Source organism: Takifugu rubripes, chromosome 1, assembly GCF_901000725.2.
Source record: "Takifugu rubripes chromosome 1, fTakRub1.2, whole genome shotgun sequence".
NCBI classification, from domain to species: domain Eukaryota; kingdom Metazoa; phylum Chordata; class Actinopteri; order Tetraodontiformes; family Tetraodontidae; genus Takifugu; species Takifugu rubripes.
Window position 1 is genome coordinate 22233923 of NC_042285.1, and position 22515 is coordinate 22256437.

General features: G+C 43.3%; 1 long non-coding RNA gene across 7 annotated transcripts; it reads right to left on the reverse strand.

Moving 5' to 3' along the window:
* Window positions 1–227: 227 nt before the first annotated feature.
* On the reverse strand, window positions 228–3447 carry LOC105417418 (uncharacterized). 7 transcript variants are annotated; one of them, XR_965094.2, is made up of 3 exons: window positions 2853–3447; window positions 1328–1521; window positions 228–1005 (listed from the first exon to the last, which is right to left on the reverse strand). It is a non-coding gene; the product is annotated as an uncharacterized lncRNA (long non-coding RNA). The 7 variants fall into 7 exon arrangements; XR_003889157.1 differs by having other exon boundaries at window positions 228–520; window positions 919–1521; XR_003889156.1 differs by having other exon boundaries at window positions 228–342; window positions 424–1521.
* Window positions 3448–22515: the final 19068 nt, after the last annotated feature.

The window sequence follows — 22515 nt, forward strand, 5'->3', positions numbered from 1 at the left end:
TCAGCCTTACATTAATCAGATATTTAGCCTATTGTTTACGAGCTCGGCTTATCCATTTAAAAGGGCTGATCCCAAAGGGATGGTAAAATCTTTCATTGGCAGCTCGTTTAACATTTCAGATCAGCAGCCCACATGATGATTTAACTCCACAGATGTTGCTAAATCTTTTGACCTTACCTACGGAGTACTGACGTCTCTGCAAATATGTCTCACTCAACTCTGTAGGGGACTTTAATCATGTTTAGGTTTTATTGTGCTGCTGCTGCCAAGCATCCAGCCGAGTGCTCGGGCTGAATATCGGCATCGAAGAACAGTCAAACAGCTTTGGAACCGCAAACGCTGCTGTGGAATAAACACAAAAGGATTAAACTTGTTTGGCAAGGACATCCCGAGACTTGTTGGACTTGTCAAACTGTCGCCAACCTAATTTTTCCATGAACATTGTACCCGTCCCCTTTGGGTTGAGGGAATTTTGACGATACCGTGTGCAAAGCAGGAGTACGGCAGGGGGAGCTTCGCTCTAGACCGATGAGTAAAAGGGGGCATCAAATATAGCTCCAGTATGCTGGAAGCAAGTCCTGAGTTTGCCCTCGTGTCCGGGCTGTAATCTGTGACCTGAAGACCTCGGCATCAAACTCGGAGAGCTCTGTGTTCAGTGTTTGGTGACACCGCGGTCGTTTCTTTCCAATTTACTTTAACTTTATTATTTGATTAAGTGCCTGCTGCCTTATCCATGGGGAGCACCAGTAATCATGGAGTATCACTCCTGTGAAAGAAACGGACACGTAGACCTCCTCTCACGCACACACACAAGCACACGGCGCGCAGCACATAGTCGAGCCTGGGAGTGAGGTGAAAATAGCTTTTTCTTCTCATCTGCAGCATCATTCAAGGTTACCCAAGTGAGAAAGAGCTTACCTCACAGAGTGTTATATTTCAGCCTCGCAGCTACGCGTCTCTGGTGGAATATTGAGTCTTCCACCTCCCTTTGTTTCTGCCGGGCAGCTTGGATGATGTACAGTGAGACATGTCTTTTCTTTTGTGATATTAGCTAATGCACAGTTCAAGCGTGATGTCATAATTAAATGATTTCAACATTGTCGAACACAGAGACCAAACCTGTCATTTTTTATTTAAAATGTGTATTTACTACAAGGGATCCTAATAAGAGCTGGCTGTATCCCATACGACCCAGCCCAAGTTTGGACTAAAGAGATAAAGCAGCTATTCATGAACTAAACGTTCTGTAGACACAACAATGGAAAAGAAACCCAGTTTTTCGCCTGAATTGTTTAGATATCATCTTTCCAACATTGTGTATTCCTACCGTTGTTTTCAGCAGAAGACACACAATCCTCTGCGTTATAAGTGAGGGAACGGAGAGTTGACTCGGGTGTCGTCAGTGAAACGGCAGCAATGTCGCCGAGTTGAAGGCGGAGTTGTAAAACTCCACGGTCTAACTGTTGCTCCTCATCTTGTTTTAATTGTTCCGCAGTAGTGTTTGAAAGGTATGAAGCTAGCCTGAATGAGAATGAAAAGGGACTGAAAAGGTTGTAAAAAACATGTGGTTTGGCGCTTGCATGACAAGTTCACAAACACTGCTTGTTTACTCTGCATGTGTGTGTCCATCTCCACAACAGATGGGTCTCTGTAGGGAGTAAGGTGTGTATGTGCCCATCTCCTGTCATCCCCCTCGGGTCCATAAAGCATGTAAAACAAACAGGCTAATTAGCCCACCGCACACGTGGAATTCCACAAACACACACATGCATGCGCGCACATACAGAATGCAATTGATTTACTTTTAGCGTTTGCTAGCTTTTCTTTTAAACTGTTTGGGACAATGATGTTATCTATAAGATCTGAAAGAGACTGGAAGCCGTGCTCGCTGGAGCACAGATTGGGGTCAGCTCCGAGCAGCGAGGCCAGGCTGTTCGCAACAGCTCCAGAGCTGATCTGCACTTCTTCCCTTTGCATCAATCTCCCTGTGATGCAGAACTCTTCAGGAGGTGCAGCACGTCCACGTGGTTCAGCATGTGGACGGCTTCAGTTTAATCCTGGCCACATCAACAAAAGTAACGAGCAAGTTTGGGGATTTCACGTTGGGACAGAAAGATGTAAACATGTGGATTTACGTTGTTTTTAATGATAACTGTCAGAAATGAAATCTTCTGCGAGGCTTTAGCACAGAGAACGTTGACATCCTTCTTGGATTTACACAAGGTCAAGAAAAGTCAGCGTGTGTGTGTGTGTGTGTGTTTAATTTTGTGTGTTTATGCTGAACTCACCCTCAGGGTCTCTTCAGTGAAACTGCTGCCATGCACTTCTTGTCATCAGATACAAACTAATCTCTGGAAAGGTGGTGTTTAAGCATGGTGATGTTTGTGTTTATCTGTGTGATTGTGTGTCCTTGCTCATGTTTGCGTGCGTGCAACATAATGCTGCAACGCACGCCTGTTTGCCAGAGATAAATCTGTTAAATCTGTGAAACACTGCTGCCCATGAACTTCAAGTTCTGCCATATGTTGAACAGGACACATCATGTGTGTGTGTGTGTGTGTGTGTGTGTGTGTGTGTGTCTGTGTGTGACCCATCACCATCAGCCTGAGCATGGCTAAACACACCTTATTCACACACTTATCCACTAAACCAACACAATAAATCATTTTCCAAAAATGCATTAAATACATACCGAGCAGAACAACATTTGGTAGAAAGACCACATAAAACATAAACTTATTGGTCGTTTATAATCTTAAGTGTTCCACTTGTGTGCACTCTTAGTTTTGTCTTTTCGTTTTGCAAACGTGTGTTAAAGTTCGAACTTATGGAGTGAAACGTAATGTCAGTACCTCCATGTGGGAGAACTCTGCAGGACCAGGACCAGGACCAGGACCAGGACCAGGATCAGGATCAGGATCAGGATCAGGATCAGGATCAGGACCAGGACCAGGACCAGGACCAGGCCACAGCTCCCTCCGCAGCCGCCATCAACAGATCCTCTCTGCAGCTCTGCACAGGTGCTTCGTGTCCGGGGTTCCTTCTTCTTCTTCTTCTCTTTTTTACGTGACGATCATGACGTTAGCCTAGCTAGCTCCCGCATGCTAATTCCCGCTAGCTAACGGTCGAATTAGCGCATCGCGATAAAATGCAACGAAATTTCCTTCACGATTCAAAGTCGTCCTCATCTCTCGGCACAAGTGAGAGAGACAAAGAGTTGACCACGAGTTAACCACAAAAACACATGAATCGCAGTTCACTGCTCCTTGACATTGATGCTTTTTTCTTCTCTTTTCCCGTAATTTGGCCCATATTTTCTCGCTCACGTGCAGGTTCACCCGGAAATGTAACATTTTGAGGTCACAAACTCTCCAACAAAATTCGAATTACAGTTAACGTAATAAAAACTTACTATAACTAACTTACTATAACTAACTAACTTAATATATACATATATACACATTTATCCATACATGTTAAGGCCTTACTTGCCTCATTTAAACGTAGAAACTATAATAAATACGAGAATTACATGTGTGCTTACCTTTTAGCTTGATGCTTTTAGAACCACATGATTTGGGGCAGGGTGTTTCACAAAGTGCTGAATGATGGCAACATTCAAATTTTTGATGAGAGTTTGCAGGAAGACAGAAAATGATAAGAAAATGTTTTTAACCAAAGTTTAGGTATTTCTTTCGAGGATGTGGATCGGAAGCACCCAAAGAGTCGACAAAAACACCAGATGCAAAACCTACACTCACAGAATATTGGCCCATTACTGCCACGCTACAGAGAAATAAATGAGGCTTCGCCATGATAGATCCAAAAGATTTAAAGCCAACTCATGGGTGTCAAACCGGTTGCAGCAGGCAACTGGCACTCTAGTGAGCCAGCTAATGTCTTGAAGCCTGTATGAAAACACACTGATATTAGGTTCAAGGCATATTCGGTTAGTGGTTAGCAGGATGTGAAAAGTTAGCTGACTACATAATAACACACTAGTTCAACACAATTAAGGGCTCTAGTTTTATTTTCAGAGGTGGCTGGCTGGTAGACTTGCAGGTTTTGTCCAACCGAGGTCTAGAAACACCACTGAAACCAAAAACCTGATGCAGGAGGACATCTCTTTCAAATTAGCAAGAGATGAATATTCAATCTGGATGGAAAACACAATAGTCTGCATTCTGAACAACGATAGAGTTAAATCAGTGCTAAAGCACAACTGTGTATGGGTAAAGTTTGGTTTAAATAATTAAGGTTGAAAATTTTGACCCTCTTAAAACCTTTACAGTCTTGGTTGTTTCCATGCATACATTTTACTACGCACTTCAATGTTTTTCGATCACTTAACCATTGATTTCTGTCCTTTAACATAATCAAAATTCAGTGTTTTGTGCACGTCTATAATTTTGTGAATCTCATGGATTGACATACTTAAAGGAAGACTTGGAATATCTTGGAATATCGTTTACAGATGCAGGAGAACTTGGTGCTTGTCAGGTCGAGCTAGCAAAGCCAAAATGTATTTGCTGCATCTGGATGTGCGTCAAGGGGCTGTGACAACACACTGATAAATGATGAGGGGACTCATGGTGAACCTGGGACAACAATGGACTGTCAGTCCTGCCTGAAAAAGAGCAGCACAGCAGCCGCTTGAAATTTATGCACAGAACAACTGTTTTCACCACATGGTTTGTGTTGAACGCATAAAATCAGGGTAGCTAATGATAGTGACTGACCGTGTGTGTGTGTGTGTGTGTGTGTGTGTGGGTGGGTGTGTGTGTGAGTGTGTCCAGGCCAATTGCCAAGGGGATGGATGTAGAGCGGGAGAGTAGGAAGCACCAGGTTTATTCCTCTTGAGTTTGTTGTTTATATACAACATAATTCAATTACTTGCCTTCTCCGATTTCAGGTAATGAATAATTGCTGTGTGTGTGTGTGTGTGTGTGTGTGTGTGTGTGTGTGTGTGTGTGTGTGTGTGTGTGTCAGACTGCAGCCAGTAAACTCTGTGTTAAAGACATCCATAAACTTCAGCCATGACCTGAAGAAAGATGAAAAAATTGTTTTTCTTCTCTTCTCTTTTTTTCTCTCCGTCTCCTGATTTTCCTGCCGCTGCTGCCCTCCGTTACTTAAGAAAAGACTCACACAATCACATAAACTCCATCATGCTGCCAAGCTCGTTCCCGGAGGACGCACCGAGTCCCCTGGACTATGAATTATGTTTTTGTGCGTGAATGCGCTTGAACATTATCCAGCTTGTTTTATGTGGAACAAATGTTGGCATCAGAAGTTCAATCATCTTCAAGGTTTCCGTGGGCGAGAGCCCTCTTATCACCCCCCTCCAAATTTTACTTTGCTTTTTTCTCCCTCCTCTTCTGCCCCTCATTTACGCATCATTTCTTTCCTACTATATTTTCACATTTATTTCCACTTTGTTGCAGAAAGAATGTGACGTTAAGTTTCTTTCAAAGCAACAGTTATTGGCGTATCTGCTCTGAAAATCAATAAAGAACATATAGGTAACAATCTCCCAAGTTGTGACCAATAAGGATTTGACTGCTTTACAATAAGTTACTGAAATAATTAAATAATAAAGCATTTCTTCTTTCCCTTCTTTCCTAAAATGTGATGAGAGATTCAAAATCTCCAACAGAAAACTTGAGTAATTATATAATGCCATTATGAATCCCTTTGCCATCTTCTTACTCTCTGTCTCTCTCTCACACACACACACACACTAGAGTGCCGTGTGCAGCAGAGCAGGGGATCTCGGAGGGCTAATCTAATAGCTACCAAGGTACACCCATAAAACTGACAAACCAACTAATTATCCCAAAAATTACAACGTCTTAATGTTCCCACTCACCAGGAGTTTGAAGATTTTTGACGAGCTCGTGTGTGTCCATGTTTATTATGCAGACAGCTGGAGACGCCGCCCCCCCCCCCCCCCCCCCCCCCCCCCGCCCCCCGCCCCCCCGCATGCAGAGGACAGATGTGCCGTCTTTGTCTGCTTACTTTCTGCCTAATAACCAGCAGCATTCGTCTGTAGTCGGGTCAACATCCTCCTGAGACACAGGAGAAACACCAGGTTCACCTATGAGAAGAAAGAAACGTCAGGGGTAAATGTGGTTTTCTCTGAGTAGACAGGCCGTGTGATAACAACCGAGCAAATGCCACCATCGATCCCCTGCCAGGACTCTGAACCTCGAAATCAGGCTGAGGATTACCAAAGAAGCACGGACAGGATTTAACCTGCTCTCATTTTGCTTCAAAATAACACGCATCACTCCACATCCCTGAAGGTTTGCTTTTAATTACTGGAACAAAGCGTTGGTGTGAAAGTCACAACAGCTGTCTGAATCCCAATGATCTTTGTTTAATTTAATTTTTAAACCTAAAATTCCATCGTTGCTTCTAAAGGAATCCAGATTAATTTCAAGGGCATTTCCTCAGGGACTTCACCCAGAGAAATGACTCATTCAGAACTTTAATTCAGTTACTTTCTTCAAATGATCTATGCCATTCAATCAGAAGGGATTCTGGTTATATTAGATTGTGCTGGTAACAAGAATCTAACAACCAGGAGTGTTTTTGGACCAGCAAAGGAGGCTGGAGCAGGAAACCAGCCACAGATGTGTATAAGATGGATCCCAAAGTTTACAGTTCCCCTACAAGCCTTATCTACGCCTTATCTACAGGCTAAGAGTAGCCTGTTTATGCTAACACTGGTATGTCTGCATATGTTATTATTGAGCTACTCAGGTATAAACAAGGGTAAGAAGGATTTTCCACATCAATCTAGTACAGCCTCCCTTTAGTCTTTTAAGGTTTTTAACATCAAAGTAGAATCTGATCTTATAAAGTTTTTAATATCAATTTGTTGGCACATTTGCTGCACACACACACACACACACACACACACACACACACACACACACACACACACACAGACACACACGCGTGGAGCAAAAGCAGGTGTGAGTCGCCGTGTTTCTGCAGTGCCTCCAGGTCATTACGTCTGTCCCTGATTAGTTAGGGAAAAAGAACCAAAGCAAAGCCAGCAAGAGTTCACCCAGAACATGAATACTGCATGAGAGCAACAGAAGAAAAGGTTTCAGGGCAAACCTCTTTTGAAAGTCCGATTCATTTTCACAGATTCCTTTCTTCTCTAAAGTGCTCAAAGACAAACTTTTTTTTTTTAATCCCACTTGAAAAAGTCCGACTCCATAGGAGTTTTATGGAAGGAGAGAAACTGGAGATAAAGTGATGAATTGAGATTGGCAAGAGAGGGACACAAGGAGGAGGAATGAACCACTGGGTCACAGTGAAGGAACGCTAGATTGATTTGGAACGAGTTTGAAGAGCCCGTGCAGGTCACAGCCGCCATTTATATTACGCTCCCAGACTATTCATCTCCTCTCACACGCCGCAGTGCCCCGGCTGTTCTTGGAGAAGACATGCAGCATAGATGGCACGGGGCAGGAACGATGAGATAGTTCTCATCTTTAGAAAGTTTGTTTAAAAGTATCATCATCATTTGGGTGAGGATGCACTTTTATTAACTGGCTAACCTGCGTTTTGGTATATCTCTGAAACCACTATGCAAACAAATCCATATGGGCCCTTCATTTATTTATTTATTTTTTTTAAATTGTAAACAGACCCAATAAACACGTGTGAATGTGCGTAGTTGCTACAGAAAAGTTGGAGCTCATTAGCCCAGCAGTGGGGATTAACTTGGTAGCTTGTCTGCGGCGCATACTGAAACAAACACCAGGTCTCCCTACTTGGAAAATTTGCGATAATTGGAGTTCGCAGTGAGTTCAAATGCAAATGCGCTGTTTTTGTTCACGTCGGTCAAATCAGCATGATTTACAGAACCTCTCAGGGAGCATGGGGCAGATACTGATGATCTAGATGGGACGAAGCTGGGTTTAAGATAAAAACACCGAACCGCTTATATAAGCAGCAGATGTCACTCAAATCAAAATCCCACATGGCTGACAATTGAAATTACTTTTTGCCCCTAAGTGTTTCCCACTTTAACACCAGCTGGACCGGGTCTGAGCCATTAACCTTTCGCAATGAACCCACGACATTTGCTTCAAATGTAATTTTTGTTGAGGAAGCCATATTGATGACTGTAATACAAAAACGACTCGGCCTTAAAAAACCTGAACAGCACTCATTACTGTTGCTTTAACGGCCCGGCAGTTTTAGGGTACAATAAATATATTTAAGGATGGATTTGGAAGAAGCCTACTTTTGCAAATCCCCAGTGGAAAAACGAGTTGCCGTGCTGCTAACAAATTCCATACATATGGTATAGTCTACTCTATAATTTACACTAACCCAGTGGCCTGGGGGATATCTATGCTCTCTTGCCTCCACGTGGAGTGATGTCAGAGTTTCTCATGTAATAACATCACCCATGTAGCACAGGGAGTCTGCGGCTTGGACAATACTTCTCTTTATTTTGCTTATTTTGGTGTGTTTACATAGAACAGGTCTGTCTGTGAGATTGCCCATATCCACCACAATAACCCGAAAGCCGCAAATCTGCACGGCGACAATCTTTGCAGAAGCGGTGACAAAAAGAGATGAAAAATAAAAGATCGAAACGAACCAAACGTTCAAAGTTCGACATCAAACGTGCACTTAGCGAGATGCACGAGCACGGTGAGAATAGGAGCGGCGCTCAAAAGGCCTGTGTTCGTGTTCAAAAGCACAGCAATGAAAAAGGAAAAGAGACCAGGAAGACAACGGAAGTGAGATCGGCACAGAACACTGACCCCATTTTACTTTATTTGTTTCACCTTCCTTTTTCCTTGTTTTCAGCCATACATCCACAGAAGAAAGGACCATTGTCTCCAAAGATCACAGCGCTCGCCCAGAGTCACGTCTGGTGGTCTCTTCTCAGAGGTTTGTTTGAGCTTGCCCCTGTGTGAAACACTGATATCGCGGATGCTGGGTGGATTCAATTAGCACGGGAGCAGGTGGTCGGGCAGCAAACTGAGAATGATATCCTAAAGGTGTGAGACTGTTTGATTTGCTGTTATCATCAGGTTCTTGAGCTGTTAGAGCACCATTTCCTCGTCGTAAAGAAGAGCTTCTGGATGGTGTAAAGAAAGAGCAGTGTGTTTTTAAAAAAAAAGAAGTAATACAACTTTCCTCCCCAGTGGAGTAGGCTGCAGCTGCAGGTTTGTTCTGGACATTGATTGTGGACCTGGCCTTGGCGCTCCAACTCATGCCTGGTAAACACAGCAGCCTTGCTGGGCTCCGTGAGAAGGGAGCTCCAAAGACAAGTTCTGGAAATGACGTGAGGTTTGTTTTCCTCTCAGCATGCGGTTAGCTGAAAATGATAAAGAACATGTTTGACTCGGGCCGAAAATACAACATCGAGCTACGTGTTAGCACAATGTTGTCAGCAGGCTCCATGGCGAGTCGAAGGGTGTTCGGTGTGTTCCTCCTCGGGGGACCGCGTCACGGTTAAGTCTTTTCAGTTGCATTGTTTTCTTCTCTTTTTCCTGTCAATGCCATTCTTTACACTTACTCTATTTGTTCTCGTCCTGTATGTTTGGATTTTATGCTCCTCTTTGATTAGTCTCACCTGTTTCCTGTTAACCTGGCTTTGAAATGAAGCTCCATTTGCTCCGCCTGTGAGGCTGATCATGGCCTCTTTCAGTGGTTTTTGGAATTTTTCCTTTTTGTGATCTGAACTCCAAGAACATTTCACTTTGATTTTTTTGGCTCCTCTTTTTTTTGCCTTTGCCTTCTCTGAAATGTTTAGTTCGCATTGATTCCTGGCTGTTTTCTCTATTTCTTGAGATCCTATGAGGGTTTTAAAAAAAAAAAAATTGATTTAATAAATATTGCGTGAGTTAATTTTTCTGCCTCCAGTGTCTTCATCTGGGTTGTATTTTTTTTGGCCGGTGCCCATAAAAATCACCGTGAGAAAATAGCACAAAGTATATTAAAAGACAACCAGTTAGGATACATTATTCCATTGACTGAAAAAAAAATGTTGAATTACTGCAGTGTTACTCAGTTCCATTCAATAGGGACGTCCCCATGCTTGAGATGATTATCAGAATGTTGTTGCAAAAGATCAGTTAAATGTAGTAGTTTAAAGCCCACAAACTGCTGCTTCGAGTGAATACTTCCATTAACAGCATGTTAAATGTCAACATGACCAACTAGTCTATTTTAACTGCATTGATTAGGTCGTATTTGTATATTGATAATTCATTGATCATTAGAGCATATTTTGCTCTAATCATGATGTTATGGACACTTATAGAGGTCAGAGTATTTGCAGATGACAAAGTAATAATCATATTGTCATTTTGTGATGGTTCAAGTTAGGGTAAGGACCTGGGGAATGCATTATGTGTATGAGAGTCCTCACAAAGATCTAATTTTGAGGATGTGTGTGTGTGCGCGCGTGCGTGCGTGCTCATGTGCACGTGAGTCTAGTTGCATGAATTAAGGATGATACTCCTAGTTTATGAATGATGGTTCCAGCATTACTTATTGTTTTTTCCTTGTGTCTAGTCAGCATGATCTAAACCAGACATCTAACATGTTTTCCATAACCCCCACAACTATGGAGACCTCCTCCTCTTCTCTCACCTCTCACTCCATTACAAGTCACATAAATTATAGACAGTAAATCACATTTGTGGCAGAGAGATGGCATGACGGATGAACTCTGAATTTTGTTTGCAGTCAGTTTTCACAAATATCCTCTCAATGTTTCGGTTTTTCACCATATGCTCAGTTGGTACCCGGACCATATGAACACACTTCAACAAGTACCGTAAGATCACAAGATCACCAGTGTGACTGAGAGGTAGACTGGAACATGAGCGATAAATCACAGCTACATACATTTTTATGAGATGTTCCCATGAACTTGTCTTGAGGAAATAAAAGTAATGTGTTGTTGAGCAAACTGTCACCAATGTTGAACTGGTCTGACTTATTAGAATGGAGTGATTGAAAAAGAATGGCAGGATACGGTGTGGCACTGCATGAGTGAGCCCTATATAATATAAATGCACAGCTCAAAGCAGATCACACACATACACACACACACACACACACACACACACACACACACACACACTTATCAAAGTTCTCAAAACCTTAAGCTAAAATATTTAATAGAATGCCAGCAAACAACAAAAGCAGCAATTTTTAGCTTTCTTCAGACATTTGGAAGTCTTATCTGTCCGATTTTTGTTAGAATGATAAGATCTAGAGAGCCACGTCTATCTTATAACTGGACAGATTTATTATTAGTATTCAGTGGAATTGGAAATGTATTTAATTGATGCTGCACAGACACTTTTTAAACATCACTTCTTTGATTTGTTTCTGCTTCACATTGTTCTTAGTTTAATCTTCTAAGATTAGTTATTTATTCTTCATCTGATTGTGCCCTTTGCTTCTCCTGTGATGCTGCTCGTGTTTAAAGTTACTTTGAAAAGCAACCTTTTATACAGTAGATGAGCTCCGTCCTCGAATTTTATATGGGTGGTACCACTATTTTGGAAGGTTGCTTCCTCTCCAGTCACATGACTGTCACCTGATCAGCACCCCAGGATGTTAAGTAAAAGTTATTTTTGGAGTTAATGAGAAAATCTCACATATAAATCTAGATAAGAGTTAGAGCATTTTTACTGGTTCTTTTGGGCTAAAACCAATAACCATTGCAGGACAGGCACCTTAGCAGGAACAGCAAAACCTTCTTTTATCTTCTAGACAACATACAAACATATTCTCCAGACATTCTCTGTCCATGAGCAATCAAATATGCGCCTCAGAAACTTGTCAGGTTTTAATTTTATGCCTTGAGGTTAATTACCTATAGGCTTTGTTTGACAGGGGCAGGCGGGCGGGGTAAATAGATTAGATCAAATTGTCTGTTTATATTGAGACTGCAGAGGGGCTACACTGATTATATCTGATATTTGGCATCTGCGGCCATAATTGTGTCCGTTCAGCTTCCCATCCGTCATAACACCCACTAACACATTGTAGAAAACTGTGAAAGGGGCTGCACCTGCCGCGGCCTTATGAAACACGTTTGGCTCCCTTTGACTTGAGCTGATTTGCGGGGACATCTGGACGCAATATGAGAGTCCAAAACATATGCAACGCAATGACCAAGCACGCACGTGGGCTGACATCATTCACACAGGTCCTCCAGAAGTCTGACACTCACACATATAAAAGCTCTGTTGCTCACTCATAAAGTAGCGTTATTGCTTTCGTTTTAATGAACCTGTGAATGTAAAAATGTAGATGAGATTTTGAGCTTCTCCGTCCGGCAGATTTTGATTCTCAGATTCTCAAAGGTTAAAAAAAAGACCCACAAACTTGCAATTCAATCCTCTCCTTCCTTCTTTAATTTATGGCTTCGAAGGCTCCTCGAAATTGGTTCCAATGCCTTGACCCCAGCGCGCCACTGTGCTCTTACTGGTGTCTCTTCATCCATCAGCGGGGGCTGAAGCTGAAGACGACACCCCGAGCTGGGGCGTGCCCTTGCTCCAGTCTTGTGTTTCCTCTCACACACACCTCTGAAACCCCCCTGCCTGCATTGCGTTCTACATCATTTCATTTACTTTTCCTCAGGTCTTCCTTTCATTTTCATTTTTTCCAGCTGGAACGATCAGTTGCTATCACGACTAAACGATCCATTCATCAATGTGATCAAAAAAAGATTAAAGTTGCTTTTGGTGCAATTTTAATGAACATGATTTTACCCACACATTTTTGCCATCAGGTTTAGAAGTTTGGAAGTCAAAAACCTAAAGTAAGAAAAATAACAACTGGCTGTATTTTGTGGATTGAATTGAACCTAAACAAGTGATACTTGGTTATAATATTAAATAGTGATTTCATATTCGTTCAGTTGGGCTTTAAAGTAATCCTAGTTAATTCTCCCTTTATTACATCTGTCTTAAAAAAAGGAATATATTAAAACTGTTGTTTCAATTTTTGTTGTCTTGTCATTCTCTTTGCTCTTATTATGTTAAAACGATACTGATAACAATGTTAAGTGACGGGTGTTTCACTCTGGGAGATGATCTGTGGCACCAAGTTTTCTGCATTTCCCACTTTTCGTTGATTCAAAATAATAATTTTTTCCCCCCCAACCGAGACATAAATTTAGCTACATTTCTTCCTCTGAATGTGGGCCAAAATGTTAAATGAAACCTGTGATAAGAGAATCTAAGACGTAGGTGTGCATAAATGTGAATTAAAGTGGCCCCCAGCGGTTTTTAACACAGAAGCACATCACAATTCATTTATTTTAATTGCTCCCCACCTGCTTTTTTATAATCAGGGCTTAAATAGAGAAATGTTCATTTTTAATTAAAAGCTCGGCAGTATATGCATGGGAATGAGGCCCACCTTATTATGAAAGGGTGTAAAAGATATTGCCCCCTCTGGTGTTTTATTTTATTTTTTTTGCTCTATGCTGCCTAATCTCAGATGTCAGAAAATACGCGGTACTTGTCAACCAGCTATGTGTAACCTCTGCTGTTTTAAAATAGGTTTTATTGTGCTTCAGTGCACCGTTCTGTCAGATAATTCCCAAACTTTAAACTTATCATTTTTGACTGATGCCTCAGCAGTCACAAATTGAGTTCTAGTTTGCCGAAGATGGACGAGAAGCCGATGGAGCATCGATATAGTTGTCTCTCATTCATCAACCTATTGAATCACAAGATGCCAGAAACGTTCTGGTCTTTATCTAAACACTTTTATCACTTGTGTTTCATGCATTCAGATCTAAATGTTTGAGTGTTGCATGTTTAATATAATTTCATTTCAGGTAAATGCCAAGTGAATCTTAGATTGTATCTAATCTCTGTATTCAGACTGAATTAGTACTTGAGTTCTAAATGATGAGCTAAGTTGTGGAGTTATTATTGCTCAGCATGGGGACAGTTTGAGGAAGGCTACTCGCCATCATCTGAGCTGTGACCTGAACAGGAACACAGCTTATCAGAAGCAGCAGCATAAAAAAGACCTGTGTGTGCTTTCTACTCAGCCTAAACAAACATTATTTCGCTGTGCCTGTGTGTGTGTGTGTGTGTGTGTGTGTGTGTGTGTGTGTCCTAGATATTTAGGAGGTAAATTAATGTAACTTTTCTCTTTATTAGGTACCATTAATTCATAATGTGTCGATTAGAACAGAAACTTCTGCTTTAGAGGGCAGTGTGGATGAAGGCTCCAGTCTCTTTGGGGGTGTGGGTTCAAATCCCACCATTGCCACTTGTGTAATTTCCCAGTTGCAGAGATGGGTGTCAGGACATTTCCGGAGCACTGTCAAGGGGAACTTGAGCGATGTCCCGAACTCCAAATGCTCTGTGTCTGGGGCAGCTTATTCACTCCGACAGCCCTCCAACAGTGATCGCATCTCCGTATGCTCGTGAACACACAAGTGTGTAAAACAGAACCGTTCCCGCTCTGGGACCATTAAATTGAGCCTCTTCAAGGAAAGAAAAAGTTATATAAATTAATACGGGAAATAAGCTAAAGGGGATAAAAGGCATTTAAAGGATGGGCTAATTAGTCAACTGAGTTCTAATTATCTTTATTATTATTGTTCAAATTCCCAGCTCAGTTCAGCTCAAATCCTTCACGTCATTCTTTTATTATTTCTTATTTTAAAAAAGTATAGCTGCACAAAAAAAGAAAACAAAATATCTGAGAATGAGCAGATAAAAATGAACTGTTGACTCCCAGGGCGACCTTGAGAGCCCACATCTTCCTTATACTAAGGATTCAGCTACTGTTGTGATTTCCCGCTCTCTCCTATTTAACTCACTTTCCCCCGTCGCTGCCTCCCATCTGTCTACGTCACGTCTTTTGACCGCGTTAATCTCTTGCTCTGACCCTCAGTGTCAATCCGGCCATTTCTCCCTCTTTTCCCTGCAGTCGGCCTCCCTCCATCCTCATCCCTCTGCCTTGCCTTACGTGACTGGAGCTCATATCAGGGAGAATAATTTATGGCTGACATGAATAAGAGATGCCGCGCAGTTTCCAATGATTCACTTCTGATATGAAAACATTTGGAAATATTTGGACAGGAGAGGATTGAGTGATCAGTGTTGCCAGTCGGTTGTTGGCAAACACATGTCAGTGAAACCAGCCTGCTGGGAGGACCCGTGGGAACGCCATGAGAAGCGGAAGAAGGTCAGGAGTGATGAAAAAGTCAAGCAAGAGGTGAAACAAAATGATGCCGAATACACCACAGCTAAGGCAAAGGTTTTAAAATGCCCCATATTTTATTTTACTATTTAAAATTTAGGTCAGCATGTTACATTCAACTGACAGAAGTGGAAACAGGATATTAAAGTAAAGGCATGAACGCCCTGTAACATGAGTGTCGCTATCAGGCTGAAACAAACAGCTAAAAACGAAGCCAGACTGGTAAAAGGGCTTGAACCAAATCCAACATAGACCCAAATGCACCAGTTTCTCCATCAGCTCAGGTAAATTCCCTTTGAGTTGTCCTCATCGATGTAACATCACCCCCTCTATGAGACAGAAGTTAGAATGTTAATGAGTCACCAAAGTGAAGAGATCTGACCTAATAAACAATAACCTTGATCCATTTGTATTCCACCCTCTGAAGCAGATGCAAGCATTTCGTTCTCATGGGTTAAATGTGTAATCTGGACTGTGGAACGCTGCACAGCATCGATATTCTATGTTATTGTATTTGAGTCTGGTAACAGAGGTTCTGATCCATACCGACGTCCAGCAGGCGTCAATAATGCATGTGAAGGTCTGTTTGTTATGGCTTACAGTTTTTCTACAGTAGTGAGCCATTTTCTTTCTTTTTTTGACATCTATTCAATTGAAAGAGCACAAAGAGCTTTTATCTATGTTGCTGCTTATTCATTTCCCTTTTCTCATGTATTTCCGAGTAGGATGGAACAGCTATTGACTTTTGTTCCTGCAGGCTTCATTGCATTGAAACCAACATCATTCTGGGATGGATATTCCCAGATGGGTTCTGGAAGTTCATCATGCAGTTTAAATATGCAGTTAAAGCTCTGTCATACAAGGAGACAGCCAGACGCCAAGAACAAACAGAAACCTAGCCGAGCTCATCCGGACCGGCCCGGCTCGACATGGAGAGGTGAGCCGTGGTCCGACGAGTCCACACGACGAGTCATTCGACGAGTCTGCAGGCTGCGCTTGTGATTGCACATCTGTGAAAGCACCACCAATGCGCAGAGGTACAGAGAGGTTTGCTGACATCCAGATGCTTCGGTACCAGAATGAACTTCCAGAAGTCCGGGCCCAGCTCTACAATATAAGGGCACTTTACAGAGGACAAAATGGAAACGGCAGACCCTTGAGCAAGTGAAGGTGATCTTCCAGTGAATGTCTCCATCCCAATAAAGGTTGTTCTTTCAAACCTTAAATTCATCGTCTTTCCACTGTCTTCAAGTTAACAAATATCCAAAAAATGAAAAATTGTATTTTCCCATTCTGGTTTATTTATCTTTTACACAATGTTCTGGATTATGGCAATTGGATGTTGTTCTTTCTCTGTGTTTGAAGTGAACAATAGTCGGTTTCAGCCATCAATACGTGTCCAGCAGCATCTGCCGACCCACAAACGCATCGACCAGGACGGTGAGATGTGTCCCATCTGAGCGGGGTTTTCCATACCCTGTGGGATTCCTGACAGAATGGATTAGACCGCTCTACTCTTCCCGATGTCCAGCGCGAGGGAGCGCCAAGTGGAAAACCATCTGTTCCCGGTGCAAAATGTCCGGGCCTGTATTTATGACTGCTGCGCAGATCAGACATTTTAGAGCTTTGACTGCAGCAGCTGTCTCTTTTGATGCCATCCCAGAACGTTTCCGTACACAGAATCCGCAGGTATTGGTTTACGTCGTCATCAATCCAGCCCCGGCAGAGGCCTGACATCCTCGGCATACAAACGGGGAACAGTCAGCGCGGCCCGGCCCGGCCTGGCCCGGCGCTGAAAATTACAGCGTATTTTACAGCCCGACATCTTGTTGTGCTGTTGTATCAGACGGGATTCCAGTTATGTGCAGTGAAATCTCTGCCAGGGCAGGCAGTGACCTTTCAGCGTGGCGCCCAGCTACATTCTCTGCTTTATCTGTACGAAATACAGTCTGCAAGCGTGCGCGCCATAAATAAATGTGCAGGGTTTAGACTCAATATTACCCCCCCTGCACGGGGGCTATTAAACTCTGCCTGGACGGGCAATATTCTTCCTACTGCTGCCTGATAAGACAAGTGAAATTAAAGTGAGATCTAATGTCACATTGTGTGAAACTAAATGGCGGATGGTTTAATTAAAGTGGATCATTTCCAACAGCCGCATGAGCGGATCCAGCAGGACGGATGGGAAATTCCTGACGCACTGGAATGTGGAGTTGTAGGGTTGTGACCCATTGTTTCAGTCCAACAGGGGCTCCGGTGCCTGGCTCTACTATGCCAAGTAAAATTGCATTACAGAATTGAATAAAAGGTTTCCCTGTGTTTTTGTAACATTTGGCAAAGCTGCTTCGCAGGAAGTGGTGAGCTGCTCACTGTTGAAAGTGTGAGCAAGCAGGAAAGTCCACTTCCATGATCGAGTTCAGGCAGTTTCCATGACAGAAATCTGAAATCGAGATTTCAGCCTTTTCCCCACTCAGCGGAGCTCCCTAATGGTTATGAGAACTGCGCAGGGCCAGGGGCGTCGACTATTGATCTGATTGGTAAGCAAAAGGCAAATAAAAACAGTCAGAAACGTCCGAGTTTGTCTTTTATGACAGTTCGCTTGCATAAACGTACAACGCACAGCTAAGCAATAAAGGTTTGATGCTGATACATTTCCTGAGGACCACCTTGTGGTCTGAGTGCACCGCTAAAGCTCGGGGTTGCTGGTGTATGGTCCTTCCATACACCAGCCAGCCGCTCCGCCTCCCTCTGCTCTGAACTACCGACACAATCTAGATGTTTATATCTGAGCAGAACGTAGAGCGTTTGGCTCATTTTAACAACAGAACCACAAACAGCCTTTCTACCTTCTCCTGAGTGGGAGCTGACGAGGGACCATTGGACCATGTCCATCAATCTAGATCTCTCTCTCTCTCTCTGTCTCTCTGTGTCCGTCCATCTATCTCTCACTTTTCTCTCCGTCTCTCCTTGTCCATCTGTCTCTCACTGTGTCGCTCTTGTTTAATGTTTATTGTTTATTGTTTCTGCTGTCCCTCTCTCTTTTTCTCTCTGTCTGTTCCCCCTCACATCTACCCCTTCCCCTCTCTCTCCATCCTTTCTCTTTCTCTCACTGGTATATTTCCTCCTCTCTCCCTCTGTCTCCCCATCTCTCCCATTCTCTCTCTTCCTTTCACTCCCCCTCTCCTCTCTCTCTCTCTTCCTTTCACTCCCCCTCTCCTCTCTCTCTTCCTTTCACTCCCCCTCTCCTCTCTCTCTCTCTTCCTTTCACTCCCCCTCTCCTCTCTCTCTTCCTTTCACTCCCCCCTCTCTCCTCTCTCTCTCTCTTCCTTTCACTCCCCCTCTCCTCTCTCTTCCTTTCACTCCCCCCTCTCTCCTATCTCTCTCTTCCTTTCACTCCCCCCCTCCTCTCTCTCTTCCTTTCACTCCCCCTCTCTTTCCTCTCTCTCCTCTCTCCCTCTGTCTTCCTCTCCTTCTGCCCCCCCTCCTCTCTCTCCCCCATCATTCTCTCTCTCACATCCTCTTGTCTTAATCATGTTAGTCTCTGACTGTTCAACTCTATGGAGCCTCCAGAAGTCTCCTTCACTCATTACCATCCTTCCTCTCGGGGCGTCTGCCCTCCAGCTGTGGAAGAGGTCAGACTGGGCTGGATGTGTTCGTCTCCTCTGGTACTCTAAACCATTTGAAACCTTTTCATGGAAGATGAAAAAGAAAGACAAAAACCTCTGTGCCACTACTTCACTCTATTTAACGGTAAATTCAGACTTAATGGCTTAGATGAACATTTGCTCGGAGGAGAACCACTTAGAAGGAGCACGGGATCAGAATAATTCTCAGTTAATCAATAGATATGTGCGATCATTTCTCTTCCCTGTATATCAAATACACAACAGTCAAGTCTTGGGACCGCATGATTGAAAACAATAGAACCCTCTTGACAACGGCTCCTCTTCGTCCTCCTCTCAGACTCCTCCTGCGTTCCCTTTCACGGCACACCTTCGAGATTAAAAGTCAGAGAGCCTCAAACAATCCCAATGGTGGCAGTCGCTTATTGCATTTCCCAGCACCGCTCTGTTCTCCGAACGGAACGGGTCCGGTAATAGCTCTTCTGTCATTTGGTGGAATCCCTCTTTTTTCTCTTTCTCTCTTCCCAGCGCCAAGCCTCCAGACTGAATAGCAATTTAAATGCCGCTCCTTCACATGTATTTGAAATCTCATTAACTGGATATAAAGAGCCAAAGAAATGTGTTGTAAATAGAATATCTCGGCCACGCGGATGAGAAGGAAATTTATTCATGATTAGTCTTATTTCTTTCCCCCCTCTCCCCACTTCCAGTTTAGTGAGTGTCTGTAAAGCGTCGGCCGCCGTTTCGAGGGCGAAGCCCAGTATCTGCTCCAAACGCGATACATTTAAAGCAACTGGAGAGGCTGTCTGCATGGAAAAATGGGAAGCCTAATGACCAGGAACAGGGAGCAGATATTCACACTCATGGATGGGGAAAATACAGTGAAAAGTAAATTAATATGGAATTAGAACTCATTAATCCACATATCACCATGAAATCTTATGTGTTGAATTCATTTATTTGGAAAGCCTTTTTGAGTTGGGCTTAGCCATCGTCCCATCAGGAGGGTCCTCTTCACTGCGAATCATCGGCGTGCGTGCATGCACGAGCGTTAATCACTGATCTACAAACACCGCCGAATTTGCGGCAATGCTTGCCAAGGGCTGTCAGATGGAGGGCAAAGGTACGCGTGAGGCCTAATGAGCTGCTGGCCTGGAGTCAGGAGTTTTATGAAGTCCCCGAGGTGCATCCTGGGTTGGCTGGAGAAGCGGCGCGATCCATAACCCGCTGACACTTGATGATTGCTGGCTGCTCGACTCTTTCCCATGGCTGCCGTCAGAAATAAAAGCAGCCTTCACCGCAGAAGAAAGACAGGTTGGAGGGCCGCAAGCTAAGCTGCTGCGCTCCCTCCGCACACAATATTTACAGGATCTCTTAATGGATTCAGACATTCGCGTTCCATTTTGGTGCGAGCCCACCCGTCACTTGCGTGGAACACATTGAGTTTTAATCCACGACAAAGCTTCTGTTTTGTCGTGACACCGGCGCGTTATTTTCTTCTGTGATTTTATGTAGAAATGATCAAAAAGAATAAGAAACCAGCCCGGGCAGAAGGTTTGATGGTGGGACCAGATGAGACAGATGGAGATGCTGCCGTCCCGTCCTGAACACACAGATGTTTTCTCCCTCCAGTTAAACAGAGGAATGTGCCTCCAAATGCAGATAATGGTGATGTTTTGTGACATTTACAGTTGGCCATATTAAATGGAATCCCACATGCTGCTTCCTGCAGCGCGCTTCAGCTGGCCTGCGTGTTCGGGTAGACCTTGAGAAAATCCAATCTGCATTCAGAACAGATGCGAGTGCTTTGAAACACTTGCAACCGGGGTGAATTTCCTACTGTCTGGGTTCAGTTTTCGAGTGAAAAGCTTTCATATTTTTTGATATCACAGGCAGAAGCAACATTTTCGGAACGTCTGCACTCGCGGTTGAGATTAATGTCAGCAGAGCATTTCAGTTGGGTCTATAGATGAGAAATAACGTTCTTTTTTCTTTTTTTTGATGGCGAGAGCAGAAATTGTGCTGAAATGCACTTTGCTTCTGCAGCAGACCACACAACAGTTTCCCTGCACAGTTATCCAATAAAGCAAATAAAATTATGAGGCTCAGGGAACCATCTAATCAATTTCTACAGAGTTTGATGACAAGGTAAAGTACAGCATTGAGTCAGGATCGTGTTTCTTGTTACGCAGAACGGACTGGACCGAGACGAGATCAGCTCGATTGCTCTTAATAGCTTGGGCGCTACCAGGCAAGGTCAAAAGAACACCTTTGCAAAAGGAGAAAATGGAATCATCAACTCTCGCAATAGTGCACATGTTTAGGCTGCACGTGCATTTATCCGGTTGTGTGTGTGGGGGGGTGGGGGGTGAGTGCGTGGTCACAGGGTGGAATAACTGTTCAGCACGGCTCTCTGGGCACAAATAACAGCAAAATAAGGGAGAAATCCACCGAGAGGCGTTTTGTTCACCCACTTCTCAGTTCATTTGCACCTCTTCTTTGTCCTGATGTCTGTGTCAGCTGAGCTCCCCATGCTGCCCTCCCACTGCCCAGCCTTTATTGGGAAGTATGGGAATCAACACAAGATCAGAAAACATCAGATCTATTGAAAACGTTAGAGCAACGATTCGGGAGTATCTTCTGTGTTAAAAAGAATAATTTGCAGTTAAGAAAATGACTCCATTTTAATAGAGTAATTCTTGCATATCAGCTCCCTCTGCTGGCCAAACCATCCTTTTATTTATGGGGCGCTTATGATGTCACTGTATCCGATTTATTTAACTTCTCCGGAGTTTATTTAGCAGTTTCTTTTCCACCGTAACCTGTTTATTTAACCTGTCTGCCTCATAATGAAGACTTTCATCACTCATGTAACACGTTTAGCGCCACCAGGAACTTTGTAAAAGTTAGTGTGTTGCACCAGAGGTCTGGCAGGGTGTGCGTGATATGAGTGTCGATATGTGTGATTCGGCACGTGTTTAAATCACTAACTGATTACAGTAATTCTAACTTTAACACATACATTTAAACACACCTGATATAATAAAGGCATCTTTAAACATCTACACTGGGCATTTGGAATAGGCTGGTATTTGTCATTCACCTGTAATGAAAATTTTAAAAATAGGAAAAGTCATACATGAATTTTAAACAAAGAAGAGGTGAAACTGACTCGTTTCCTGCATCGATTGGCTCTGACTGATGGGATGATTGCAGGCTGTGTTTGCAGCTGCAGCTCTGGCAACGCGCATCGTTTCCGCCGAGTGTTGTCCTCCACGATTCCCAGTATCACAACATCAAATTGCAGGAGGATAGGAGCCCTTTAAAGCACACATCACGGGTAACTCCAATCCAAGAGAAGCGCGGCGTGAGTCGGCAACGCACATCGCCATTAGACCAAGCTGAGAGTGTGCAGTGTTTGCTCCTGACAAACCATTACAAGTGCGTTGTCAGGTAGGGCTTCTTGCTCTTACATCAGCTGAAGAAGCCAAACTGTGACGGTGAGCTGACACACAGCCGCTATAATGCTCCCTTTTGTCTTACAGCAGTTCTGCGTACGCTGAGCATTAAACCCAGTCTCCGCTCATCCACCCAGCTGTCTAAAAAAGAAGGTGAAAATAGACTTGTGCAGCCTGTTTAGCTGCTATACACATGTGTCTGTTAC